This window comes from Pelodiscus sinensis, chromosome 1, assembly GCF_049634645.1.
Source record: "Pelodiscus sinensis isolate JC-2024 chromosome 1, ASM4963464v1, whole genome shotgun sequence".
Classification (NCBI taxonomy): Eukaryota; Metazoa; Chordata; order Testudines; family Trionychidae; genus Pelodiscus; species Pelodiscus sinensis.
In genome coordinates, this window is record NC_134711.1 from 100,305,639 (window position 1) to 100,332,956 (window position 27,318).

The 27,318-nt window shown below is 42.3% G+C and overlaps 1 protein-coding gene across 6 annotated transcripts in view; it reads right to left on the bottom strand.

Moving 5' to 3' along the window:
* TBXAS1 (thromboxane A synthase 1) overlaps positions 1 to 27,318 on the bottom strand; it is a 349,992-nt gene that overhangs the window by 156,807 nt on the left and 165,867 nt on the right. The window lies entirely within an intron of this gene.

Below are 27,318 nucleotides of genomic sequence, written 5' to 3' on the forward strand. Positions count from 1 at the left end.
AAGTATCCAAATCATACTGGATAGCAAAATTTTATTGTAAATCCTGTGAAAGTAGTTTGAGTGCATATTTTTGTTTTGAGGTACCTTTTGCTTCCAATCAAGTGCAAAATACAGGCTCTGATTTAGCAAAACATGAAAGCATATACCTAAGAATGTAAGAATGGCCATACTGAGTCTGACACATGATCCATCTAGCCCAGTATCTTTTCTTCCATCAGTGACCAGTGCCAGATGCTTCAGAAAGAGTGAATGCAACAGAGCAATTTATCAATTTACCATTCCCTTGTGTCCAGGCCCAGCTTCTAGGGGGCTACGTTTACACTGTGGCTTCTTGTGCAAGAAACCTTATGCACAAGAGTTTTTGCACAAAAACTTCTTGCGCAAGAGCACTTCCACACCTCAAAGCGCATTGCAGAAGCGATGTGCTTTTGCGCAACAGAGCGTCCACACTGCATGGATGCTCTTGTGCAAGAAAGCTCTGATGGCCATTCTATGAATGGCCATCAGAGCACCTGTGCTTTTTCTCATAAGGGTTTCTTGTGCAAGAGTCCACACTTGCCTTTTTGCGCAATAGCTGTAGCACAAAAGGGAGTTATGCCTCATAGAAGGAGGTTTACCTACACCAGCAACAGCCCTCTGTTCTGCCGTTTTACTGCTGATTTACTTGCACAAAAGCGCATTTGAAGTGTGGACGCTCTGCAGGTTTTTGTGCAAAAATGGGCGGTTTTGTGCAAAAACCTTGCAGTGTAGATGTAGCTTAGGAGTTCAGGGATACCCAAAGCACGTTGCTGTGTCTGTGACCATCTTCACTAATAGCTACTGGTGGATATATCCTCAATGAATTAATCTAATTATTTGGAACCAAGTTATATTTTTGTCCTTCACAACACCTGGCAATGAGTTCCACAGGCTGGCGGTGTGTTATGTGAAATACTTCCTTTTGTTCTTTTCAAAAGCAGCTGTCTATTAATATAATTGGGTTCATGTATTATGAGAAGGGGTAAATAACACTTCCTTATTCGCTTCCTCCACATCATTAATAATTTTATCAATCTGTCATAGCACTCCTCAGTCATCTCTTCTCCAACCTGATCAGTTCCAGTCTTTGTATTCTCTCCTCTATGGAAATTGTACCATACCCATAAAAGATTGATGTTGCCCTTCTCTGTACCTTTTCCAATTCTAATATCTTTTTTCAAATGGGGCAACCAGAATTGCCCATTATTCAAGGTGTGGGCATATCATGGATTTATACAGTGGCATTATGATATTTTCTGTCTTATTACCTACCCTTTCCTAATGATTCCAAATATCCTTAGCTTTTTTGACTGCCTCTGCATATTGAGCAAATATTTCCAGAGATCTATTCACAATGACTCAAAGATCTTTTTCATGAGTAGTAACAGAGGGTATGTCTACACTACAACGTTAATTCGAACTAACTTAGTTCGAATTAGTTAATTCGAACTAAGCTAATTCGAACTAACGCATCCAGATTAAAAAACTAGTTCGAATTAGTGTTTTGCTAATTCGAACTAGCATGTCCACATTAAGTGGACCCTGAACCGGGGTTAAGGATGGCCGGAAGCAGTGCCGGAGGGCATCAGAGGAGGACTTAGAGCATGGAGATGCTGTCTCAGGCTAGCCGAGGGCTGTGCTTAAAGGGTCCCGACCCCCACCCCGAACAGACAGTTCTCAGGGGTGCCCCATTTGCAAAGCAGTCCTGGCTTGGATTGCCCAGACTACCCACACTGGGCACATCACACCACTCGGCCATCAGCCCGGCTGCACTTGCCGCAGCCTGCCATCTGAGGAGAGGGGGCAATTGGGGGGCTGCAGGAGAGCTTCCACCCCCAGAAGCCCGCGGAGCAAGCCCAGTCCTCCCCATCGGGGGCTCGTGCCCCATTCCTCCCTCACCTCCTTCCACTTACCCTTCCCTAGCCCCTCTTCTTGATGTACAAAATAAAGATAACGTGTCTTCCAAAATGGAATCTGTCTTTATTGAACAAAACTGGGGGAGACTGGGAAAAGGAGGTGGGAGAGGGGAAGAGAGAGGCTGGGAGAGGGGAGGGCAACTAAAATGATCAGGGGCTGGGAACATATCCCATATGAAGAGAGGCTAAAGAGACTGGGACTTTTCAGTTTAGAAAAGAGGAGACAGAGGGGGGACAGGATAGAGGTCTCTAAAAGCAGGAGTTGGGTGGAGAGGGTGCATACAGAAAAGTTCTTCATTAGTTCCTATAAAGAAGGACTAGAGGACACCAAAGGAAAGGAATGGGTAGCAGGCTTCAAAGTAGTAACAGAAAGTTGTTCTTCACAAAGCAAAGAGTCAACCTGTGGAACTCCTTGCTGCAGGAGGCTGTGAAGGCTACAACTAGAACAGAGTTTAAAGGGAAGTGAGATCAAGTCATGGAGGTTGGGTCCATGGAGTGGTATTAGCCAGGGGGTAGGAGTGGTGTCTCTGCCCAAGGTTTGTGGAAGGCTGGAGAGGTATGGCACGAGACAAATGGCTTGGTCACTGTCTTCGGCCCATCCCCTCCAGGGTCCCTAGGGTTGGCCGCTGTTGGCAGACAGGCTACTGAGCTAGATGGACCTTTGGTCTGACCCAGGACGGCCACTGTAAGCTCAGGGCTCAGAGTCGGGGGTCTCAGTGGACCCCCTTGATTCTCTTGCACACCTGCTCTGGGATGGCCAGGCTGGCAGCTCTCCTGCCCTCGCCGGCCACTTTCCTGTGTCTAGTGCGGAGATCATGGACGAGGTCCACGATGTCCGCACTAGCCCAGGCGGGTGCCCGCCTCTTGCGGTCCCGGGCAAGCTCTTGCGGTCCTGGGGGGAAGGGCTCTATGCCCCCCCACAAAAGTGGGGCCTCAGATGGAAGGGCTGAGGCTGGAGCTACCCACCACCAGTCAGGTACCATTCCTCACATAGAACATGTAAAAAGAATGGCTCAGATGTGGGAATCTCCCTCCCATGCCCTAAAAACTGAGACAAAGAATGTAAGTTCTCTGCAATGGCTCGGCCTTCCTTGAGTGCTCTTTTAGCACTTCAGTTGTCCAGTGACCTCACTGATTGGTAGGCTTCCTGCTTCTGATGTACTTAACATTAGCTGCCATTTCTTTTTGTCTTTTGCTAGTTGTTCTTCAGTTGTGGTTTGTTTTTTTAGGGGTTGGGTTTTTTGTTTTGGTTTGGTTTTTTTTGGCCTTCCTAATTATACTTTTACACATGACTTGCCAGAGTTTATGCTCTTTTTATCTTCCTCATTAGGATATGACATTCCAGTTTTTAAAAATATATATTTTTGTCTCTAACCACCACTTTTATTCTGTTGTTTAGCTATAGTGGTTATCTTTTTTGGTTGTCTTGCCTTTTTTTTTTTTTAATTTGGGGGCATATATATAGTTTTGAGTATCTATTATTGTGGTTTTTAAAAGTTTCCATGAAACTTGCTGGGCATTTCACTTGTGACTGTCCCTATTAATTCCATTTAACTAGCCTCCTCATTTTTGTGTAGTTCCCCTTTCTGAAGTGAAATGCCACAATGGTGGGTTTCTCTGGTATTCTCCTCCCCATCACCGAGTGGTTCAGCTACATGCACTTCATGAAGCAGCTCCTGTGTGCCACTTAGTACTAAATTAAGAACTGCCCCTTCCATTGTGGGTTTTCCAGGACCAGGTTTCCAAAACGAATTTCAGTCTCTTGCATCCTGTCCTGACATGTTCCCAGGCACTATGGGAACCATTGAAATTCCCCATTATTATTGGATTTTCTCTTTTTGTAGCCTCTCTAATCTACTTGGATAAGTCTACACTGGCACCTTTTTCCAGAAATGCTTAAAACAGAACAGTTTTTCCGTTATAAGTATTTCCGTCAAAGCACGTCTTCATTGGCAGGATGCTTTTCCGGAAAAGCACTTTTTCCGGAAAAGCGTCCGTGCCAATGTAGACACACTTTTCCGGAAAAAAGCCCCAATCATCATTTTCGCAATCGGGGCTTTTTTGCGGAAAAGACTACTGTGCTGTCTACACTGGCCCTTTTCCGGAACAGTTTTTCCGGAAAAGTACTTTTGCCTGAATGGGAGCAGCATAGTTTTTCCGGAAAAACACTGACAATTTTACAATAGATCATCATTGCTTTTCCGGAAAAGCAAGAGGCCAGTGTAGACAGCTCGCAGCTTATTCCGGAAAAGCGGTTGCTTTTCCGGAATAAGTGGCCCAGTGTAGACACAGCCCTTGAGTATGGCTATGTCTACACTATAGCCTTCTTCTGGAAAAGCTTATGCAAATGAAGCACGGAGTGGAATATCGCTGCGCTTCATTGTCATAATTAATTAGGGGTCATTTTTGCACAAGAGGCTTTTGCGCAAAGAGGAGCTGTGTAGACGGCTCCTTTTTGTGCAAAATCCCCCTCTTGTGCGAGAGCCGTTCTTCCTGAAAAAATGAGGAAGAACAGCCTTGCGCAAAAGCGGGCTTTTGCACAAAAAGGAGATGTCTACACAGCTCCTTTTTGTGCAAAAGCCTCTTGAGCAAAAACGGCCACTAATTACTTATGCAAATGAAACGTGGAGATATTCCACTCCATGCTTCACTTGCATAAGCTTTTCCGGAAGAAGGCTACAGTGTAGATGTAACCTTTGTCAGGTCCCTTTCACCATCCCGGTCAGGTGATTGGTAGTATGTTCCTACTGTTAGACTCTTATCATTCAGGCGTGATATTTCTATCCATGGAGATTCTATGGTACAGTTTGATTCATTTATGATTTTTACTATATCTAACTATGCTTTCTTTCATATATAGTGCCACTCCCTCACTAGCATAACCAACAATGTCATTCCTATACATTTCTTACCTTGGTATAACTGTGTCCCATTGATTATCTCATTCCACCAAGTTTCTGTGATGCGTATCAATATCTTCATTTGATACAACATACTCTAGTTCAGCCGTCTCAGTATTTAGACGTCTAGCATTTGTATATAAGCACTTATAAAATTTGTCAATAGTTCATTGTCTGCCTTCATCTGATGTAATTGAATGAGATTCTCTTTCTTCGACCATCTCTCTACAATTCCTATCTGTATTTAAATTAACTTCTCTCCTCTTTACTAGGACTCGGAGCAAATCTTTCCAGAAACTGTGTGCTTCTCTGCACTTCTCAGCTTTCCCCCATTTTAAGCATTTGAGTAAGCCTATCCCAACTCATCAAACCTCGTAAATATGAGACAAGTCCTGTGCTTAAAGTTGAACACATGCTGAAGACTTCTGCTGAATAATGATAGGATTACGCCTAAAGTTAAGCATAAGTTTAAGTATTTTGGGGCCATAGAGAGAACAGACTCCCACTTTCAGCTGGAACTAGGAAATGCAGAGCCATATGAACATGAAATATAGGCAGGGATTATATTAATTTTTTGAACTTCCAAAAAAAATTTTAATTTGGGCTCAGGTCAATTAGCATGACAGCTGATTTTACAAACACAGTCCTATTTTTCAAAATATGTTTCTCTCCTCTGCCACCATATGAAAAACTCATACATAAAGAAAGGGACACTGACTAAGAACCGCCAATAAAGGAAAGCATTTAAAACTATTCTTAACTTTAAATATTTAAGTAATCCCATGACTTCAATGGGCAAATTTATGTATGGAACTTTATGACAGGGTTGCCTGGATGGTAAGGGGCTCTCTTTTGATTTATGTACCTAAAAGCTCATGCTTCAGAGTTTGAGCCAGCCACCTGCAGGGGCCAGGAAGAGATTTATCAGCTCTCCTTCCGCAAATACATTTGGGGATTAGTCTTCCTCTGAAGCATCAGGAATGGCCACAGTTGGAAATGGGACATTAGGTTACGTGAGGGGTCTGAGGTAGCATTGCACATTCTTTCTTTCTCTCTCTTTCTCTCAGGTGCTTGGCTGGCTGGTTCTTGCTCACATGCTCAGGGTTTAACTGATTGCAATATCTTGGGTCAGGAAGGAATTTTTTCCCAGATCAGATTGGCAATAATCTTGGGTTTGTTTTCTTTCTCTGCAGCATGTGGATGAAGGTCAGTTGCTGGGATCTTCTGGGCACATCTCACCTCATCATCTTCTGCCACTGTGGGGCCTTCAGGCATAGGTGCACCTTGCTCCATCCCATTCTCTGTCTGTGGGACACATTACTTGAGGTTCCTGTGGGCTGTGATAGTTTGCTCTAATTGTGGTTGTTGGGGTTAGCGTGGAGGTGCTGTGTGGTGGCTTGTGATATTCAGGAGGTCAGACAAGCTGATCTGGTTGTCCCTCCTGTCCTTCAACTTCTGCGACTCTTAGGGTTGCCAGATGGTTTCAACAAAAATACCAGACACGCTTGACATTATGTCACAATCTACATTATATCTTTTTTAGAAAATACTGGACATTTCTATTGTCTCACTTATATTTTCTCAATTTGTTTCCTGAACAGAAAGCTCAAATACTGGACTGTCCGCAGACACCTGAGGAAGTGGGTCTGGCCCACGAAAGGTCATCACCTAATAAACCATCTTGTTAGTCTTTAAAGTGCTACATAGTCCTGTTTTTTGTTCTGGCAACCCTAGTGACTCTAGATCAGGTTCTGACTACACAGAGGAAATAGTGGAAGTAACTACAAAGGGGCTGTCAAATGCCTAAAGAGAAGAAATTAAACATCTCTGCCCATACAGGTATTTATAGCTGTGGTATATAGATAAAATAAAAAGATTTCCCCCTTTTTATCTCTTCTTTTTAGCAAGTTCTGGTGTTCCTTGCAACAATAAAAGATAAAAAATGTTCAGACAGATGTGATTTTCAAATTAGCAGTGACCCTTTTATGTATATGAGAAATGATGGGTAAAAGAAGTATTTGGACACCACAAACATTTTTTGCTTAACTCGAGCCTGGCTTGTTAACACTTCACACACGTCATGAACTTAGTCAGAAAGGCAGTGGTCTTCACTGCAGGTTAGAAATGAGCGTATGAGTCTGCAGCTCATTCATTTACAGTTTAAACTGATCAGAATGCTCGAACAGTCAAAGGACTTTTGGTTTGCTTGAAGGAAATTCATAGTTAAATTTAAATTCATTGTTAAAAGGAATTATGGCTGGAGTCTGAAGCAAGCTCAAAAGTCAAGAAATTAAAAGTTATGGTTTATACAGTACTGTTGCCCTACTGCATATAGACATCCTGGTGATGGGACCAGTTATATTACTACATGTTCCCTACGTCCCTTCTTTTAACTCAATGGCCTCACTGCACAACCAACCAGTAACAAAGCTACTGTTCACACCAGTTTTGCTGGACTTCTTTAGCATATGCCTCAGAAATACCAGAACAAACCTTGTTTAAAATTAATTAATCATATCATGTTGTTTTTCTGAACACATTCACCTTTTAATAGCAAGTATTGTGGAATATGAAGGCCAAAGTATTGGTGTATTTTATTATTTTATGCATTCCTCAAAAGATACAAGCACAAATTAGGTGGATCCCAGATGGAACCCCACACAACAGCTCAGTGATTCTTTTCTTACAAAACAAGATTCCTTTAGCTTATAACACACTCTGAGGGGCTATTTTACCACTGCTTTACTTCAGTTTTATGGCACTGATTTAAATGACGTGAAACAGGAATAACAAAGTGTTGAGTCAGGCCCTGAATCCACACTGTCTAATACTAGTTTGATTGCTAATTCCTGTAACAAAAAAGACACCCTGCACCTAGTGTAGCAGACTGGCATAATAATAAACATAAGGCATAAAAGTTATGGACAAATGGATACCAAGTTTTGAGCCAAACAAAAATACAATAAAGCTGGGAATTTTGGTTGTCATCAACTGAGTTCCCAGATAAGGAATGTTTGCCAGCCATTAAAGTCAAACACCTACTATCTTTCTTTGAGTATTAATCCCTGAATACACTGATGTACAAATAATACAATGGGTAATTTGAGAAGAGGTTGTCCTTGCTCCTCTCACAACAAAAGGCTTTCCCAGGATAATAGATGACTTCTTACATGAATCAGGGGAAAAAAAGGAATGAATTTGTCTAGGCTACTATTATAAATCCTTGTGAGATTGCTGAGCCTTCCACATAATAAATATACACACTGAATTTACTGTAAGTCTCTAACTTCTGTATTTTATCTACACCTACCATATATTGCATTAGATTTCTGTTAAATAAAAGGATGTTACAAGTATAAACACAGCTCTCTGTATCCTATCTACAGGTCTGACGATGCTAGTCTGTTACCTCAGGGATGACTCTTGAACCCTGAAACCTGCCAGAAGCCATGTAGTCCAAGTGACGGGCATAGCTAATGCCCTGCAGCAGCCAACCTGAGTGAAAAGAAGCCATTCTGCCCTTCCCCAAACCCCACTTAGGCACTTCCTGAGGAAACTGTAGGAACATGTACACACTGTGATAGAAGACCTGCAACATGGTCATAGCTGTCCCAAGTCAGCAGGCTCGGGCTACAGGGCTATGTAACTATCATGTCAACATTCAGCCTCATGCTTCAGCATGAGGTCTGAGACCCAATGCGGGGAGGAAGGTCTCAAAGTCCAGGCTCCAGCTCCTGCCTGAACATCTACATGGCAATTTTTAGACCTGCAGCCTGAATCCCACAAGTCAAAATCAACTGACCTGTGCTCTGGGAAGTGGTGCCACAGGGTTTTAGACATGTCAGGTGAATGGACAAGGTAATGTAGAGAACAGGAGGGCTGACTTGGGAACAGAAGACTGTGAGAGGAAAGGGAGGGAAAATGTGAAGGCAGATACAGAACAGGAGATTGTAGGGATGAACAGAAATGAAAGTGACAGTAAGAAGGGCACAGAGGACAACAGCTGTGAAAAAGGTAAGAGACTCAGTCATAGGAGAGGGAAAGAACAGTGGCTGCCCCAACCCATTAGTGAAGAAAGGAAATTAGTGGTTGCATCACCTAGCAACCACATACCATTGCGTGTGCATGGAAGGTGGACTTTTTAGCCTGAAATAATTACATGCATATTGGGGGCTTTCAACTAGAGTGGGTAGTCAAAGTTGGAGGCCCTATGAGCATTCCAGCTGGGAGTAGAAATTGGCAGCAGTCAGGTATTTCTCTGATGCAAATTTTGTTTGTTCACAAAGAACGTAAAGAGTCCCGTGTCTCTGAACCCAGAAGGTATTAAATAGCAGGAAGCAACTTCTTTTCCTCTCAATACAAAAAGCCCCCTTCTCAGCCTGCAAACCTGACCCCAAATCTCTCCTTTGCTGCTCCTTCAGGTTCTCTCTCTCACTCTGCCTGTCCTCAGTTTCCATGAGATCTCGTTTCCCCTCCACCAATGGAATACTCAGCTATAAGCTCCCAGGCTGGGTCAAACACACCTTTTGTTTTAGGTAGGGTTATGCTTACAGTTATCTTAACGGAAGGGTGAGTTCGTACCTACCCATCTCAAGGGGTGTTTAACTTAACCCATAGCAAGGCTTCAGCCACCTCATAACTGAGATAACACAAAGGTCGGTGTTGATTTATTATTGTTAATACTGTTTGAGGTCTTGATTCAAATATGTACCCGCAGTGCTACAACTCTAATTCCTGCCTGTGCAGAGGGGAGGCCTGGGTGAGCAGGAGGGGAGTTTGGAGACCGAGCCTGCCTCACACTCACCATACAGTTCTGGCTCTTGCCCCCTGAGGCTGGGCCTAGCTTCCAGCTTTATGTGGTGCCATTTGGCGCACAGCACCGCTTGGGTCTGGCCCCACCATGCAGAGCTGGTACGAGTTTATGTTTGCCACAGATAAGGCCCAGATATGGGATAATCTAGCCAGGTATGTGGCAACTCCTACAGAAACTTTCTGTGACCCACTGGTGGGCTGGGATGGACAGTTTTTGAAATATCTTCCTATCACTTGAGCTAATGGAGTAACTGATAGCACTCAAAGGTTATTTTCTGTGTGGATCTGTGAAGGGAATGGAGACAGGGGACATGTGTTGCTTGTGGGTTTCACAGCTATTTGCTAGATAGGAGAGTAATGGTGAATTCAATGGTGAGAATTCACTGGTGAAAATGGTGAATTCAATGGTGATAATTCAATTCCACATTTCAGAGGAGAGAGCACTCTGGTGGTCACAAACCCTTCTGCCTCATCTCGTACGCCAGCCCCTCACCCTCCCCTTCTGTTCCTTTCCTCCCTCCTCAAATTCTGCTTCTTTCCCCTCCTCTCACCTTACCCTTCCCCCTCTCCTGAGCTTCCACTCCCCATACCTGGCTCCTGCCCTGGTTCCTGTCCCCAGCTCCTGCCTAAATCTCTTTCCCTCTTGAGCCTCTATTCTCCTTCATCCCAAGCTCCTGCTTCTCTTACCTCGGTTTTCTGTTCCCCATGCTGCCAACTCGCAGGATTTTGTCATGAATCTCATGATTATTGTTTTCCTTAAAGCCCCAGCTCTTGGAGTCTAGTGGATATGTGATTATTTCAGCTTTCAATCGTAAGGAAAAAGTAAGTTTCTATCCCCTCGTGGCTATGGAGAAAGCTACAAAATGTTAACCCTGGTGCACCCTAAAGACCCAAAAGGCAGAAGGTAAATAGAACACCAAATCTATCATTTTTACATAATCTCATCATTTCAAAGCCAAACACATGATTTTTTGGTGAGCCTGACTCACGATTTTTGAACATTTTGGAGATGACAGTATTGTATTCCCAGTGCTCCAGCCCTCGTTATCCCTTCCCTCTACACGTGTTCTTCCCTCCTCTGCCTTTGTGAGCTGAGATTTTTCAAAGGTTTATAATTTGGGCAACACTGAGCAAATTTTCACCAGGATGGCAAAAGGTCCATTCATGATAGCACAGTAACCTCCCTAACGAAGTTCAAGTCCCTGCACCAAAGTATAAGAGTGTTGGAGCTGTTCACAAAAAGGTCACCAGAATTTGTTTAGCCTGGACAAACCAACATTTTTACGAAGCTTTGTTCCTGTAAATGGCTGAACTGGTTTAGCTGAAACTTCCCACACAACTTCAGCCTGAGACAGACACCTCACATGTAAAATTTCAGCCTGAACAGTTTTCAGTTGCTGATGTCTTTGCCAAATGTTAACAGAATCTCATAATGAAAAATGTTAGCTATCTTAACTATAAGCATTGCTACCAGCATCTACTTTCAAAAAGGGGAGTTTTGATGAAGCATTATAATGGGGGCAGGTCCAAAATAACCTAGAGGAAGCGCATCTGTCTACTCTGGTTAAATTGGGATTTTTCTGAGCCACTGTTAAATTATTCAGAATTATCTTAGGAAAGCCGCACTAAAAGTGCCAAAGTGCAGTTTTAGCTTCATCTAAATGCGCATACTGAAAATGGAAAAAGGAAGTGGTGGAACTGGCCTTTGCAATTGCCTGGGAAAGAAAGAAAAATGTCTCCTGTATCTTAAATCTACAATTAATCTACCAGACCACAACAGCGTGAGATTTTCCTTGTTTTTACTGCTTATGGCCCCAAGTCCTTTGTTCAAATGGGAGTGTGGAGGGGAAATGCTAGAGAAAGAGACTCTGGTTCTATAGAAAGCATATTTATTTTAGAATGGGTAGTGCTTGCTGTAGTCATTTCTGTGGTCATAGACTGACAGGAGTAAATAATTCACATTGATCAGCAACCTTTTTGGGAGGGTCAGCTGTTTGCAATCTATATGTATCTGTTTCTGCATGTGTGTGCATGCATGTTTGAAAACCCAGATGGCAGCTGTGTGAAATGAGCTTTCAGAAACAGAAGCATCAAAGTGGAAATGAGCAGTGACCAGCAGTGCTAAAAAACCAACATAAACAGAAGTAAGGGGCACTTGTGTAACGCTGCAGAAGGAGAGAACACAATACGGAACATAAAGCAGCAGCAGGTTAAAGAGACTAGAATGTGTTCCAGGCATAGCATAGAAGGTCTGAGGGGAGTCTGAATTAAATCTGACTTCTTTCAAGCATCGTGAGTTTAGTGCTCAAGGAGAAAGACTCAGGGTGCTGCACAGTATCGGCAAGTTCTCTGCAACCTTCCTCAGATCGGATGAGCAGCTCTACCTAACCCTATCCCACATCCTGGTCCTCCCTCACAGCTCTGCCAATGGGCTCCATTTTTCTAGCTCTACTGTCCCTTGCTCCAAAATGAGAAGCATGTCAAATAGTGCCACACTCTGTATGGTTGCTTTGTAACAAATTTCCACCAGAGATTAGAATAAGACCACTCAGGTGGTTTGCACTCATGACCCATGTAGGAATTAAAACTATTATATGTCACCACAGGCTCTGGCTCCACTGCTCCATCAAGCCTTTGCTTCTACGAAATTAACATTGCATATTAGTGTATGGAACACAGACAAATATATGGTAATGGACCAGCTTTCGCCTAGGCTAGAAGTCATTCTCTGAGCCAAATCGTTCATTGCACCCAGATTGGCCATTTACTCATTCTTATGTGGAGAAAAGAAGAAGCAGTGCCAGTTTCAGGTCTTCATGTATACCACATTGTACAGCGGCCGTGCTGCTAAGTTAGGATGGGTCAACTGGTTCAGGTGAAACAGGAAAGCGACTAGAACCTTTGTCCAAAGTTGAATAGAACCAATTTCCAGATTCCAAAAAATGTCAATGGAACTTATTTTTTTCCAGTTGTTCTTGCGCTGTTGCACTTCCCAGTTCTGGCTGAACCATGAAATAGAAGCAAAAGTGCTGAAATCCCCTGAAAGAGCTGCCAGCCAAACAGCGCAAACTGCAGAGCTATAGGTAGTTTTAGAAAAGATTTTAATAGCTACCTAAATCTTTGGATGCTTATTTGCGCTAAAAATGAGCCTACATTGGATTCTTTTTTGGGCTATTCTCTAATTTGAACCCAAACAAATCTACTGGGCCAGATTCTTCCTAGGAGTATTACCTCAGTGACATACTAAAGATGGTCGTGTTCAGTCCTTCACCAATTTGATTGCAGCATAATGACATCACCATACCAAGGGCCCTATGCAGCTCCCACTGAAGTCAGTGACCAATTGATGCTGTGATGCTGGCAGACCAGGTGACAAAGCTTTAGGTCCCAATTGAGCATGGAGAAATTTATTGCTGGAAACCAGTCTATTTCCAGCCATGTGTTAGTATGGTTACAATGGATATTGGGCTTGTAGTGTCAGTATTCAGACTTTCTGAAATGTTTGTAAGTCACTGCATGCATTAATCTTACTTGTAATATCTTTATCATATCCTCTAAGGTAAATGTTCATGTTTTGTTTTGTAGCTATAAAAAAATACTTCCTCCAAAAGAGGCAAACCCAGTCAGGGAGGTATCGTCTCTCACTCATCAAGAAAACCTATCAAAATTAAATGGGCCATTGTAGGACAGCACACAGCACAATACAGAGACTTTGTTAATTGCCCCTTGCAGACATTAACAGATTACATGCAGAAAGGTTTGTCCCATCAGCTTGATTTCTCGACAGCTCTCAAGAAAACGTTTCATTGTTTTGCTGTCTGGACTCTCAAGGGCCACAGGTACTAAACAAAAGCAGAGATTGTCAGGATCAACCTGCGTTAGCCCCAAAAGACATGCAGAGCTGACAGATTACTACAACTCAATCACCTTTTAAAACCATAGACTGTAACTCATTTGCAATCATACCTTTGCCTGCTTTAACCTTGCAATAACACTCTCTGTGAGATTGGAGGCCAGGTCTACACTAGTTCTAGAAGGTCAGGTTAAGGTACGCAACTCCAGTTATGTAAAATACGAAAACACTCCTGTCAGCTTCCTTTATTCCTTGCAACTACGAGGAGCACCAGTGCCAACTGGAGCCACTCTCAGCATTTTATTTAGCAGGTCTTAACTAGACCCGCTAAATCAAACGCCAGATGATTGATCTCCAGCATGCAAGTGAGGACATGGCCTAAGGTACACATTGACCTGGAGTAAATGATTGATCTTTTGGGAATGGGAGCAACCTGAGTATATAGTGATCTTTGGCATATAGCAACCAACTATCAATAAGTCCAGCTTGCCTGGGTGGCAAGATAGACTGGAGGGCCGAAAAGGACTGTCTGTGAGTCCATGGTAAGACATTAATAGTGCTTTAAAAATGCATGGTTGTTACTGAGTTTGCGAAGGCTAATAACAGAACACATCACCAGTTGGGGTCTCTGCCCTGCTTCTTGGCAGTCTGCCTTGATTTTGGCACTCACCGTTGTAAGCCATTCAAGACAAATTGACAGATGTGCCATGATACATAAAGATGTCACCCCGAGAATGGGGAACAATCTCAAAGTTTTTAAATTCACATCTAGAGATACAAGCAGGTGATTGTTTGTGTAGGAACGAGTAAGAAATAAAAACAAACATTTTTACTGTGTTTGAGATGACGCCATTACTTAGAAAGATACTTGCAAACTTTGGGAACCATTTGTTTTGAATGTAATGGTAAAAGTTCCACACTGTAAAAGCATGAAATGTTATTTGTCTGATGGTTGATTAAATATAACCTAATCAAACAGCAAAGAAAATACTTTTGAACAAATCAGCCAATATCCCAGGGCGTACTTCTAGAAAAGCAGCTGCAGAATCACAACCACCACCAAAATTACAAAATTGCAATGAAACAGTCATTGTGAATGGAAAATATATCACATTGAAAAATCTACCCCAATTAATTGTGCAGCAAATATATCTAAGAGAAGAAAATGTATTTATGGATCATAAGCTGAATCTACTGTGGTGGTTCCAAATGTTTTCAGGCAACTGTACCAGTTTACAAACCCAGTCTGCCACCTCTCGTGTAACTGTATGCTTGCCCTTTTCCATATACAGCACCAACCTCCTTCGGTTAGAACAAAGACAATTAAATGAAAATGTAGCCAGCATGTGTGCACTGAATGTAAGCACAGAGACTTATTAGGCACCTCCTTCACACATTAAAATTAACACCAGGCATTAAAGTCTGAAGTCACAGTACTGATACCCACCAGTAGTACTGGCATCCGCTGGCTGGGAAGCATTGATTGAATACACTGCAACTAACTGATCGAGAAGTTGCATCTTAAAAACTTGCTGTCATCACATCTGCAAATTTAAAAAAAATAAGGCAACCAAGACTCTTATTTACAGGCTATCCTGTAGATCAACCCCATACACGCAATGTAAGGTTCACCTTTATACAATTCTCAGAGGGAAAAGATGCACAGAAATGAAGTTTACAAGCAACCAACAGTTTGAAAGTTTTTTGTGGCTGCATCAGCCACACAGATTCTCCACAAAAACCATGTGCGGGTCACCTGATACCTAAAACATTCTTCCAGTCCATTGCACTGCGGAAACAGCTGGGATCTGAGATTCTAATCTTGGGTGCCTTTCAGGCACCCAGAGATCAGTAGGGTTGCCAGGTGTCCAGTTTAGAACCAGACAGTCTGGTATTTGAGCTTTCTGACCAGGAAACAAATTGAGAAAATACCGGACATATAAATGTCTGGTATTTTCTAATTAAGTTTTATTATTATCATGAGTATCAGTACGTAGTTGTGTACTGCCTGGCTGGTAGACGCACTCACACTGCGTAAGCGTGTCTACCAGCCAGGCAGTATGCAACTACACAGTAGAGAGAAGGGGGGCGGGGGTGAGGCAGGCTGGAATCCCAGGGGCTGGACTCGCTGGGACCATGCGCGGGGTGGGCAGCACCGTGGGATCTGCGCGCACCCAGCCCAGCCCCGCTCCCTGCCATCCAGTTCTCCCCCCCCCCCCGGTTCCCTCCCAACCAGTCCTGCTGCCCGCTGACCTGTTTCCCAACCCTAACCCCCCCCCCCCCATCTTCCCCGGCCAGCCCGGCTTCCTGCTGGCTGGTTCCCTCCCACCCCGATCTCCTCTGGCCAGCCCCGCTCCCCCCGACTCCCTCCCGGCCAGCCCTGCTCCCCCCAATCCCCTCCTGGTCAGCCCTGCTTCCCACTGGCCGGTTCCACCCCCACCCTGATCTCCCCTGGCCAGCCCCACTCCCCCCAACCAACCCTTCCCCCCCCACCTGATCTGAGATCAAGTGTGTCCGGTATTTTTTTTAAACCATCTGGTAACCCTAGAGATCAGCTCTCTCTGCTTTGAGGTATCACTGAAAGAAGTTCAGTGGGTTCATCTCTGGATTTGGGATTCACAGGGTTGTGTGTGGGCTGTCCGATAACTAAATAAGAACTTCAAATGTAGACATGTGCCTGCACAAAAACTCTGGATGCAAACACTTCCTGCTTCAGGCCATTTGTAACACAGGTCAGAATTTTGACTCCATCTCAATCAAAGCATCACTTGTCATATCAAGAACTACAGCATCAAGACGACCTCTCTTCTAACAGGAATGCAATGAGATGGGCAAGAGTAAAAGGACACCGTATATGGTATGGGATGAATGGAAAAGAGGATGAAACAGTCAAACAAATTAATCAAAGTGCTACTCAAAAAGAATATTTTGAGAAATCAGAAGCTGTGCAGAGTGTGTGGAAATGAGGTTTTGCAGTTACTGCAAGTTATTTAGTCTAGTAGGAAGGAGGAGTTACAAATCTTCCCCGAGAAGGAATGAGACAATGGAAGAAACTCCAAATTTTTGTGGCTCCGTGCTGAAGAAAATCCTGCTTTCTCCGTCTGCATTTTAATTTTTTTGTCACTCGAAGAAAAAATAAAAACAAAACTCCTAAAAGCAATGTTCACAGGAGAAGCCTGCCCCCAAATAAGCAGGGCAAGGTGGACCTCTTAAAAAAAAAAAGCAGTAGAAATGAAAGGCTATTGACAGCAAGTTCATAGATGCTACATAAAACACTACTACCAAACTGTACTGCCGCTTCTAACACAGCCAGACAAAATAGGATTACATATTAGATAAGGAAGCAGTTATGAATTTAAAACAGAAAATATGGCAGTTTAAGATTTCACATATTTACTCAGCAATAAATTGTTCTCTTTAAATAAGGAACAGAGACCTGGGAATAGACAGCTCCTTCCTGTGTGTAACCCTCGTTTGTCTGTAAAGCTGAAAGAGAATTATAAACATAACTATAAAAAAAATCAGTTGCCACAAAATAATAAATACATAGCCGATGTGAATTTGATGAAAGATTGGCTCAGAAGGCTGCTTTTGGCCTGAATAGAAAGATGTGCTTTCATCCTGTTTTGACTATACTCATACGTTTACCTAACATAATTGGATGTAGTTAATATTGCAGAAGCCTTCAAGCAGTGCGCATTTCCATCATTAGCTAGTTTAAAGCCTTAATGATATCTCTTGTGCTGCAGAAAAGCTCAATATGGGTTTTAAAAGTGATTGGCAAGTTTTCAACAGGAGGCAAAACTGGGAAAAGGAGGAGGAGGACCAATACAAATCTGATTGTGCTTTCCTTACCCATTTAAAGATAAAACACTATTGGATGAAAAGAAAGGCCAGAAAAAAAAATCTATAGATACAGAATGGTCCAAAGGTTAATCCCAGACTGAAAGATAGATGAAGGGAAGAAAGAAGCAGGGAGACAGAGAAGGAAGACGATATCTCTCCTTTCCATTCTCATTCCCATTCTGCACACGTGCACGTGCATATGAATGTGTGTGCCCAAATTACTGTCTTCCTACACCTGCAGTAAGACCACCTTTCTGAATTTTATTGTGTTCTCTCTTTTTTTCCCTTCTCATCTAAGCAGCATTGTATGACAATGCACTATGTGGCAAGGGCCCTTCTTTCCCTTGCCAGCCTCTGTATTTCTCCTCCTTGGCCGCATGGGCTCCTGGTAAAACATCCTCTATCTGCCACATCTGGGCAGTCAGTCAGCCCTCCCCTTAGCAGAGGGTTAGTCTTGTCATCTTCCTCTATGGTAAGGAGCACAGGCTCTCCTCCTGAAGTTCCTCGCTCTCCTGCTGTCTCTGGCTTAGTAGCTGGTTTGGGGGAAGGTAGTGATGGATGGATGGATTCCTCCGTCTCCTCTTCTTCCTCCCCTCTCCCTAAAGGGGAGGCTATAAAAGGATCTCAGGGAGCCCTGAAATGGAATCAGTAGCTCTGTCTCAGCAGATCCTAATCTGCCTGAGACAACCCCTTTTTAGCTAACCCTGATTGACCTGCAGTAACATGGGAGTGGGCCTTGTACCCTTCTACGGCTGCCATTCCCATGCTTTTGCAGCCCTTTGGCCTCACTTTGTCACAACTATTGAGTAGGTGAACATGCAGGAGTAGATTTGCTATTATCCTTTTTAAAAATTGACGTAGACCATTTTCCAGGAACAGAAGTTTCACAGGTTGGTGTAGCGTCAAAAGTAGTATAATTGTGTACAGTTGCATTCAGCAATTCTAATCCGCCTTGTACAATCACTGAGAGGGAGGATGCTTAAGCACATACTGAACTAGGCATGTGTTTAAGTTCCATTAAAGTCTTAAGGGTATGCTTAATGTTAAATGTGTATTTAAGTGCATTCATGAATCATAATGGACTTATGCACATGCTTAAATATGACTGAGTGCTTCCTCAATGTCTTCCCCAAGGTTACACAGAAAGTTGGTAGCAGAAACAAAACTGAACCCAAATATCATAAGTCCCAGTCTAGTGCTTTAAACACAAAACCACTCTTCATTTTACTGGGATACAGAAGTCCAGTTGGTTCCCAGGACACCATCTAGCATGAGATGAAGCAACTAATATGTCAAGAGTTTCCATAAGGGCTGTCCCAACCCAAGGTCCAATCAATTTTTCAGGTAACAGCAGTAATCACATCACAGATTTAGTTAAAAGCCCTCAACTGAAGAAGAGGAGAGGTATGTATTTACTGTGAGTGCATGAAGTGCCATCCAATCTGAGAGAAAATGTAAGTTATTTTATTAAAGTTAATTAAATTAATGTTACAGTTAATATTTATTTTATTATTTTCTGAAGTGCCCATTGCAAACATTTGGCATAAAGTACAATTGCAAATAGTTACGCCAAACTGAATTTAACCATCCAAAAAACTCTGCCAAAAACTTAAAGCAAAATGGGTAAAGAAAAAAAGCAAGCAAAATTAACTCAAAAAGGGAGGTGGAAAAATAGTAAGCCTGGTATTTAGCCTAGAAAATAGACACTCAGTGATTTAGGTTAAAGATACTAAGGGAAGTAGTTTCAGCAATGAGGATCCTCAACAAAGAAGGTCCTGTCCCATCTAGCTACAAGAGACAGACAGAAAACTAGGACAAACCTAGTTATTGCCTGTAAGGGATATAGGGAAAATACCTCAAATAACAGATAGCTGCCCACGGTTTCTGAGTACAGTGCTACCATAGTACTAATTAACATTAATATTAGTTGAATATTACACAACTGACCAAGTTCTCTGCTGACGTAACTCCACTGATTTCAATGGAGTTACATCAGCAGAGGTTTGAAACCCAACATATTAGGATGACATATGACCTAGTAGGTGTAGCAAAGAGCTGGCAGAAAGGTAAGTCTTGATAAATTCAAAGCTCGGATGCTTTTTTCAATCAATCCTGCAAAATGGTGAGCAATTTCTCAAGGCACTGAGCGCTCTAAGCTCAGCACTTTGCAAGACTGATCGCTACTTTACATGCAGTAGAGTTCCTACTTATAAGAATTTGCCCTACAAGGCAAAATGATCCCAGCTATTCTGCATCACAAGTGCAGTTTCAAGGCATCACATGCTGTCAATAGCCATAAAGTTGTCACAGCCTGAGATACAGCATCACCACATACTAACATCTTGATGAGAAGCAGGCCCTCCAATGGGGCGGGGAGAGGGGGGGGGAGAAAAGAGGCAGCTGCCCCGGGGTCTGGCAATTCAAAGTGGCTTGGGACTCCCGGTTGCTGCTGCCACGACAACAGCGATTGCTAGAACCCGGGGCCCTTTAAATTGCCACCAGAGCACCACACTGCATGTTCTGTGCAGCTCTGAGGTCTGTGGACATGGACATAGACACTGCACTCTGAGGGTATGTCTACACTACTACCCTAGTCCGAACTACCTAGTCCGTGCTGCGTGTAGCCACGCGGCACGGAGTCCGCAATAGCGGACATTTAAAAATGGCGGCGCCCGGCTTTATGCCAATGAAGCCCGGGAAATTCAAATCCCAGGCTTCTTTTGCAACTCCGGTTGCCTACACCCTAGTTCGAACTACCCTAAGTGACACTGAGCACTTGTTGCCCCAGTCTCACCCCTTCCTCCCAAGGGCCCATCTCTTCTAGGAGCCCAGAGCTCCCCCCCCCCCCAACCTTGCCCAGGGTGATGATGAAAAGCTGCATATTTTGTAAAATTGGCATGATGTTATGAAGCAGCTATGATTTTAGGGGGGAAATTAGCAGCACAGATCCATTAAAAATAACTGTTGCAAGACTAATTTTGAGACACAATGCAGCTCAAAACCTCATATAAGTCACTCAAGCTCCTTGTGTCTGAATTAACACAAAGGAAAATTAGATAAAGAGAAAGAAAAGTAAGAACGGAACTAACTAAAACCATTATGATAAAGAAGTCTAAACGTCTCTTCAAACCTAAATTTATTACTGCAATTTAATTATCTGAATACACTCAGGAATATGATTATTACAGTTTATATAAACATCTACCCTACTGAAGAGTGGTAGGTGACAGAAATGGTATTCTCACCTGTTCAACAAAAAGGTTTTTGTTCTGCAATATTTTAATCCTTTGGATCATTTTCCAAATACCAGATTATCCATCTTTAAAATATTTGTGACTCATGTTTCCAAACCCTAGAGCGTGTGTGTGTGTCAGCCTTTCACACAGTACACAAAAGTCACCCATTTATAAACTGGGGGTTTTGTATTTTGCAAAAAATAACCTGGGAACAAACTCAAGAGTTCCCCATGAGAATGTGATGGATGATGATGAAGCTGACCTAAAAGGAAGTGCAAATCCTAATCGTCCTGTAAAATAACAAGGAAGGAAAATTTTGTAAACAAATAGGGAATGGGTTAGAGATTAGATAGCGTGTGCTATGTGGGATTTTGGCAACTTCATGAACTCTCTAATCTAGTCAAGAATGCCTCTGCCTAACTATGGTTCTGATTCTCCATGTCCTTCAATGTTGTATATTAATATTATTTATTATTTGTATTGTGGTAGCACTTACGAGCCCAGTCACAGACCAGGACTCCATTGTGCTAGGTGCTATGCAAACATGCAACACGTTCAAACATTTACCCTTGTACAAAACTAGAGCAAAATGCTGCTGCATTCCTAGTGAGCTGGTGTTCATATCTACTTGGCACAGGTGTAAATGGCTACATGCCTAAGAGTGTTAAATCAGGCCTTACATGTTTTATTCTGGAACTACCTGTTTGTTGATTAAACTGAATTGAATCAACTAAGACTTTTGCTATACTGTATGACACAGAAATTTAGCACTGTCAGAGGCCAGTCAGGCTCGTTTTCCAGTAAATATTACCCAGTGGTACAAATCCATTTAATTATTCACCTCACCGTGGAGGGGGAACCTGCTCTTTTTTTATCCGACACCTAATGATTCCCAACTCCCAACTACAGACAACAGCATTTGATGTCTTATTTAAAAATTAACAAGCCTCAACCAGATGTTTTCATTATTTTGTTTTTCAAAGCACAAACAAACATGTTTGACAGAGATGGGCTAGGGAAGCAGAATGTGAATCTGGATTAGGTTATAGCTACAGGTATATTATATCTGGTATGAACTGCTGTTGCAATAGGGCAGCTAACGGAATGATATGGATTTATACCAGAAAAGCACCGAATGGTTCTTGCACAGAACTGATATTTGAAGCTCAAGCTGAGCCACCTTTTGACGGCACTGAGTGCTCACAAGCTGCTCCTATGAAATTTTGTCCCCAAACAGCAGAAATGTCACTAGATCAGGCGATCCTGTAAGATTTCTATAGTGTTGGCCCACAGCTGAACATGATGCAGAAAATTGGCCCCTTGTGGTTTTATGATTAGATATTTACATAGTGTCATAGACAGGCTTGGAGCTTTACAGAGTAAAGATTAAATCAATACAAAGATATTACAATCTAATTTATACAGCTGAAATGAGTGAATCCCTCAATACATAGAGGAGTGGAGGGGAATAAACAAACAAACAAGAGAAAGAATTGAGGAAAACTATATTTTGGGGCGGGGGGGATAAGGCTATAAGTCACTTGTGTTGCTGTATTATATGAACTTCTTGGAGGGGAGGGGAGCAATGTTCTTGCTTTTTCATTGCCAGCAACCACATCAGAAAGTGAAAAGCACTGAAAGGGAACGTGGTAGCCCAAACTTGGAACCAAACCTGTAAGCGAAGATCTGGATTCATGGACTTCAATTATAAACTTCCAGAAATATGTAGGGATTCAGATTTAAGATTCTGGATTGGACCTACCATTAGTTTTACCATTTGCTAACAGCATTAATACTTTTAGCATGTTTGTTCCGGCATTCAGATAAACAAAGATTATCCCGTATTTACCCTTTCTGTAGACAATACCAATCTGCATTCCCTCTGACTGATCTGGCCTGCAGTATCTTGGATACAATTTGTCATTCAAATTATAGACCAGGTAACCTCTGGATCTCTCTTTTAACAGCCAACTACGAATATCCTGATTGTCCTTTATAAATCTTACCCTTTAATGATTTGCAAGTACTAATTCCTAAGAACATTTTCAAAGTGGAAACTGAAAACAATTTCAAAACACATTATGCATGATTATCCTGCCTAAAATGATTCACAGACATTATAACCCCATCTCCCAGAGAACACTGTATTGCTGAGCAGCTATAAAGGTTCAAGTACCATGTTAGTGCTCTTATAAGGAAAACTCAATCCCAGCGATTACTTGTAATGGTTGTGAGAAGAAAGTATCATTTACTACAGCAGTCTCCAGCTACAATTCTTATTGAGGTTGTATTAAAAAAAACTAAATTAAAATCAATTTCTTATTTTTTGGCACAAGTTCTATGCACCGATTCTCATTTTTTCCCTCTCCTGCTGTAACTATAAATGTAGGAGAAAGATGCTGTAGTTCAAGGATGAAGACTGTATTCATTAACAGTACCAAATAAAAAAATAAGTCTGAAGCACTCATCTTAATCAAGTCTATATTAAGTGGAAAAATATGAAGTCATTACTGCCTGCCTAGTGATTACATGGATAAGAATAAAAAGTACCCCCAGCCCTGCAGGAAAATAACACTTAGTTCGTTATACTTGGTTGCCTATTATAAAGCGGACGCTGACAGTGAGCTTCAATGCAGTTTGAAGCCACAGTCACTCTTCAACAAACAGCAGCACAAAATTACCAATCAGCAGTTCAAAACCACCATGAAGAGGGCAAGAGGAGAAGGGGGAGGGGAGACCTAAAATAATCCTTTCAGCAACATTCAAGAGAGATTTCCTTGAAGATGTGGTATATATCATCAAAGGGAAACAAGCATTCAAAATACATAGTGCTTGGGTTCAGTTCATATAGGGTGAAACCCTCTTTGCTTGCATACACACCAAGAATCAGGCCTGACATGAGAGAGGTGTAGGAGCACTCAGAAAATGAAATCTAGCCACCGACCTGGGCACAGGACATGGCTCTTTAGAGCAGCCTTGTCTGCAGTGATGAGTCCAGCCTTTAGCTTCCTCTGCACCATTCATGTGGAGTACCAGGGTGATGGTATTGGTGGAAATGCAGTTTCAGGGGCTTTACCCTAGCCTTGGCTCACTAACTAAGCCTATGCCCAAAGTAATACTGGAGGCGTGTCGTCTTATGAGAGCCCAATACAAAACTTAAAAAATTTACAATTAAAATAATTATGGCACCTAGCACAGTGGGGTCCTAGCCTACAACTGGAGCACAAATTTAATTATGAGCTCAACTGTAAAAAAGGTAGATGTTTTAAATATATTATAATTACCTATAACCACAAATATTGATAGGAAAGGGTCCAAAAATAAGACAGAAAAACTGATTTAGTCTAAATAAGAAATGCCTGCTAATGTAACTCAAGAACAGTGTTAAAATCAGGGCTGGTAAACAAGAAAATAGGAGTCCAAAATTAATAAACCAAGCTGGCTTGTCAAATACTAGGCTATAATGTGTGGATTGACTATTCCATCATCCCCTATTAGGATCCTGACAGACAGCAACTGTGGTGACCAAACAGAGAAAAAACAGAGGGGGAAAGAACAGATGGAAGTAACTTCACCATCATGGCTGCCAGCCCAACCATCTTCTGAGTCTAGGTCATCCTAATCCTCAGAGATGTTCAGATCAAATTTGGGATATGAATTGGTACCTGCTTACCCGGTAGGCGTCACCCTTATGGGGTAACAGTTAATCGTTAGCCAGGAGCAGCCAGATCCAGCCCCACAAGGCTAGAAGTGACAGCTCTTACAAGGAAAACTAATTAAACAGAATTTTACATCCCTAGAGCAAATCAGGTCAGAGAAAGGCCAGAGATAACACTGCCACCTGTACCAGCTTGAACTGAATCCCAAACACCACCTAAGATGAAACAGGGTCTTACTATAACAAAACAGCTGTAACAACAACAGCTCCAGCCCATTTCAACAGACTATCTCTTTTCCCCAAAGGACAGATATTGCCATCTAAGAAGCTGTCAAAAGTTTCTCTCATTCTAAGACTCTCTCTAGCTAAAGGGAAAGGGAACAAAGGATACTGTGACCAAGAGAACACCTCACTAAATACTTTACATCTTAATTGTTTTTTCTTATTTTTGGTATCTTTAATAAAAGGTTAAAAACATAATGGTGTGTTTGCCAGGGATCTAACAAGGCTAAGGCCACTGTACACTACATTCCGGACCCTGTGTAGCGCTGTTTAATGTTGGACCGGGACTGGGTTATGTTAACATCTTTGACCCATATAGTCCATCTAAATTAATACAACAGTAGCACCAACTGCTATAATAATATCAATAATAACATAATAATAATAATAAAACATATCACATGAAGCTACTTTGCCAGTGCCCCTAAAATAATGATGAGATCTGTCCTCAAACCACTCTTGTCACTACAATGAGTAATTCATCATCTCAGCCTCTCCCTGGACACCAAAGAAAAGAAAGAACAGGCTTTGCATTCTATCAGGAAGGATTAACAAAGGCAGGCAGAGGGAGAACCACACCAAGAAACCTTCCTGTACAGCACGGAGTTCCAGTTGACAGGAACCCCTCCCTGAATACATCTTCAGCAGCATGGCATGATCAGAGAGATGTGGGTAAATACAAAAGTTACTTCTTCATATACTTTGGATTCAAAGTCCAAGACAGAGGGGAAATACAGTCTGGAAAATGCTGACGTCATACACACAACACTTTGGCCTTTCCTATGCTGGCATCATCAGCGTGGAAACATGTGGCTACGTGCATACTAAAATGCTGCAGTGAAAGGCAAGCTGCATTCATGCTCTCTGCAGTGTGTAGGTACATGAACAGGGTGTATGGCCTGCACTGTGCAGGGGGTCAGACTAGATGATCATAATGGTCCCTTCTGACCTTAAAGTCTATAAGTCTATGTGGCAAGCAGTGAAAGGCTCTGGAAGGGGGAAGCATCATGGAAGAAGCAGGTAGCTGTTGGAGCCTCCCTTTCTCCTCCCTCCTTCCCTCCCCCCGGACATCACCCCATCCACAGCCTTCCTGCTGGAGTCTTTCACTGACTCTGGATGGGGTGAGAAAGGTTCTGGCAGCTCCCTGCAGTGGGGAAAGGCTCTGGCAGTGGGGAGTTCCCCCATCTATACTGCTATGTTTAAGCAATATAGATGCCCTGCTCCCGGTGGCCCAAAAAAGCTCAGGTGGAGGAAGGCAGCAGGGGAAGGCTCCATCAGCTCCCCACTGCCAGTGCCTTTCACCGCTGCTACCCTGCTGCTGGAACCATTTGCTAGCATGTATAAAGTTATTTGCTGCAGTGTGGGGTAGACTGGCTTTTACTACAGTGCATTGCTACTCTTACTCTACATGCTATTGCAATTGTAGACAAAGTCTTACAGTGAGATTTTGTTAGCTGCCATAGCTACCACTGCCTTTGTGACATGCTGGGTTAACGTCTTAAGATTTTGCCTGTGTCGGGCTTGCCTCCTGGTTTTGGTGATGTGTGAAAAATACACTTGGTGACTTTGTCCCGTTCAAGTGCATCAGAAAACCACTGCAAGACTAGCAGCCTCAGTTCCGCACACCTGGGACTGGAATAGCAGGAATGTTTTATGTCAGGATTGTGCTACATTAGCAAAGCTTTGTATACTTAAAAGCCAATGCTTCCGTCTCCCAATTTCATCAGCATATCATTTAGGAAAAAATAAGTCAAAGCAATTTTTTTTTTTTTTTACATTTTAAATTCTGCACTAGCAAATAGAAACTTTTAATAAAGTAGAAAAGTACCTTGGTTTGAGTAATTTTCTAAATTATAAACAGAAACACTCTCTTAAAAGCTTTAAAACAACCTCTGTACAGGGAACAAGAAAAAGGCATCTATTATTTAGAAAGCGCTTTTGACCCTCTGCAACTATTATTTACACATACAAAAGTCACATTTAAATAATCTCAAATTACCTGTCTTACATACGTACAATTCAATATTATTTATTTTTATGCAGAAATATTTTATTATTATTCATCACAAAACATTTCACGAAGTCTGTGTCTACACTATATAGCTTTAAGCAACATGGCTGTGTCACTACAGCTGTATCACTAAAAGTCGGTCAGGGTAGCCACTTTTTGGCATCCTTTTTTGCTGACAAAGTACTTCCACCTCAATGAGTGGCATTAGCTCTGTCAGCAGAAGAGCACTCCTGCACTCAGAGTATTGTTCAGTTGCCAGTATAGACCCAGCTTGAGAATCCAGTGAGAGCTAGGAAGAAAATAGACTTTTCGGGTGAAATTCCATGAAAAGAAATAGGTGAGAGGGAAACAGTCCATTTCAGATAGATGTTGAGGAGTATGGAGTTTGTCTACATAGGAACATGCAGGATAATTAATCCTCCCAAAATTAACTAAAGGTCTGAATTTGAAACAGATTAGTTAAACTGTATTAAACTGCTGCAAGAGTGCTTTGGAAGTGAATTAAGCTAAACAAAATTCATTCTGAATGAGGGTATTCACACAGAGGTTTAATATGGTTTAACCATCTGCTTCAAATTCACTGTTTTAGTTAATTTGGATTAATTTTCCTGCATGTCCCTGTGTAGACATCTCCTAAGTAAAAGGCATCCTAAATCATGAGCGATGATAGATGGAAGAAGGTGGACAGCAGACAAAGTGAAAGGTGGGGATATAAGCCTCCAAGACTGGAAATGCATGATGAGCAAGCAGGAGAACAGGTAGATAAAAAGCTCAGAAGTAAACGGA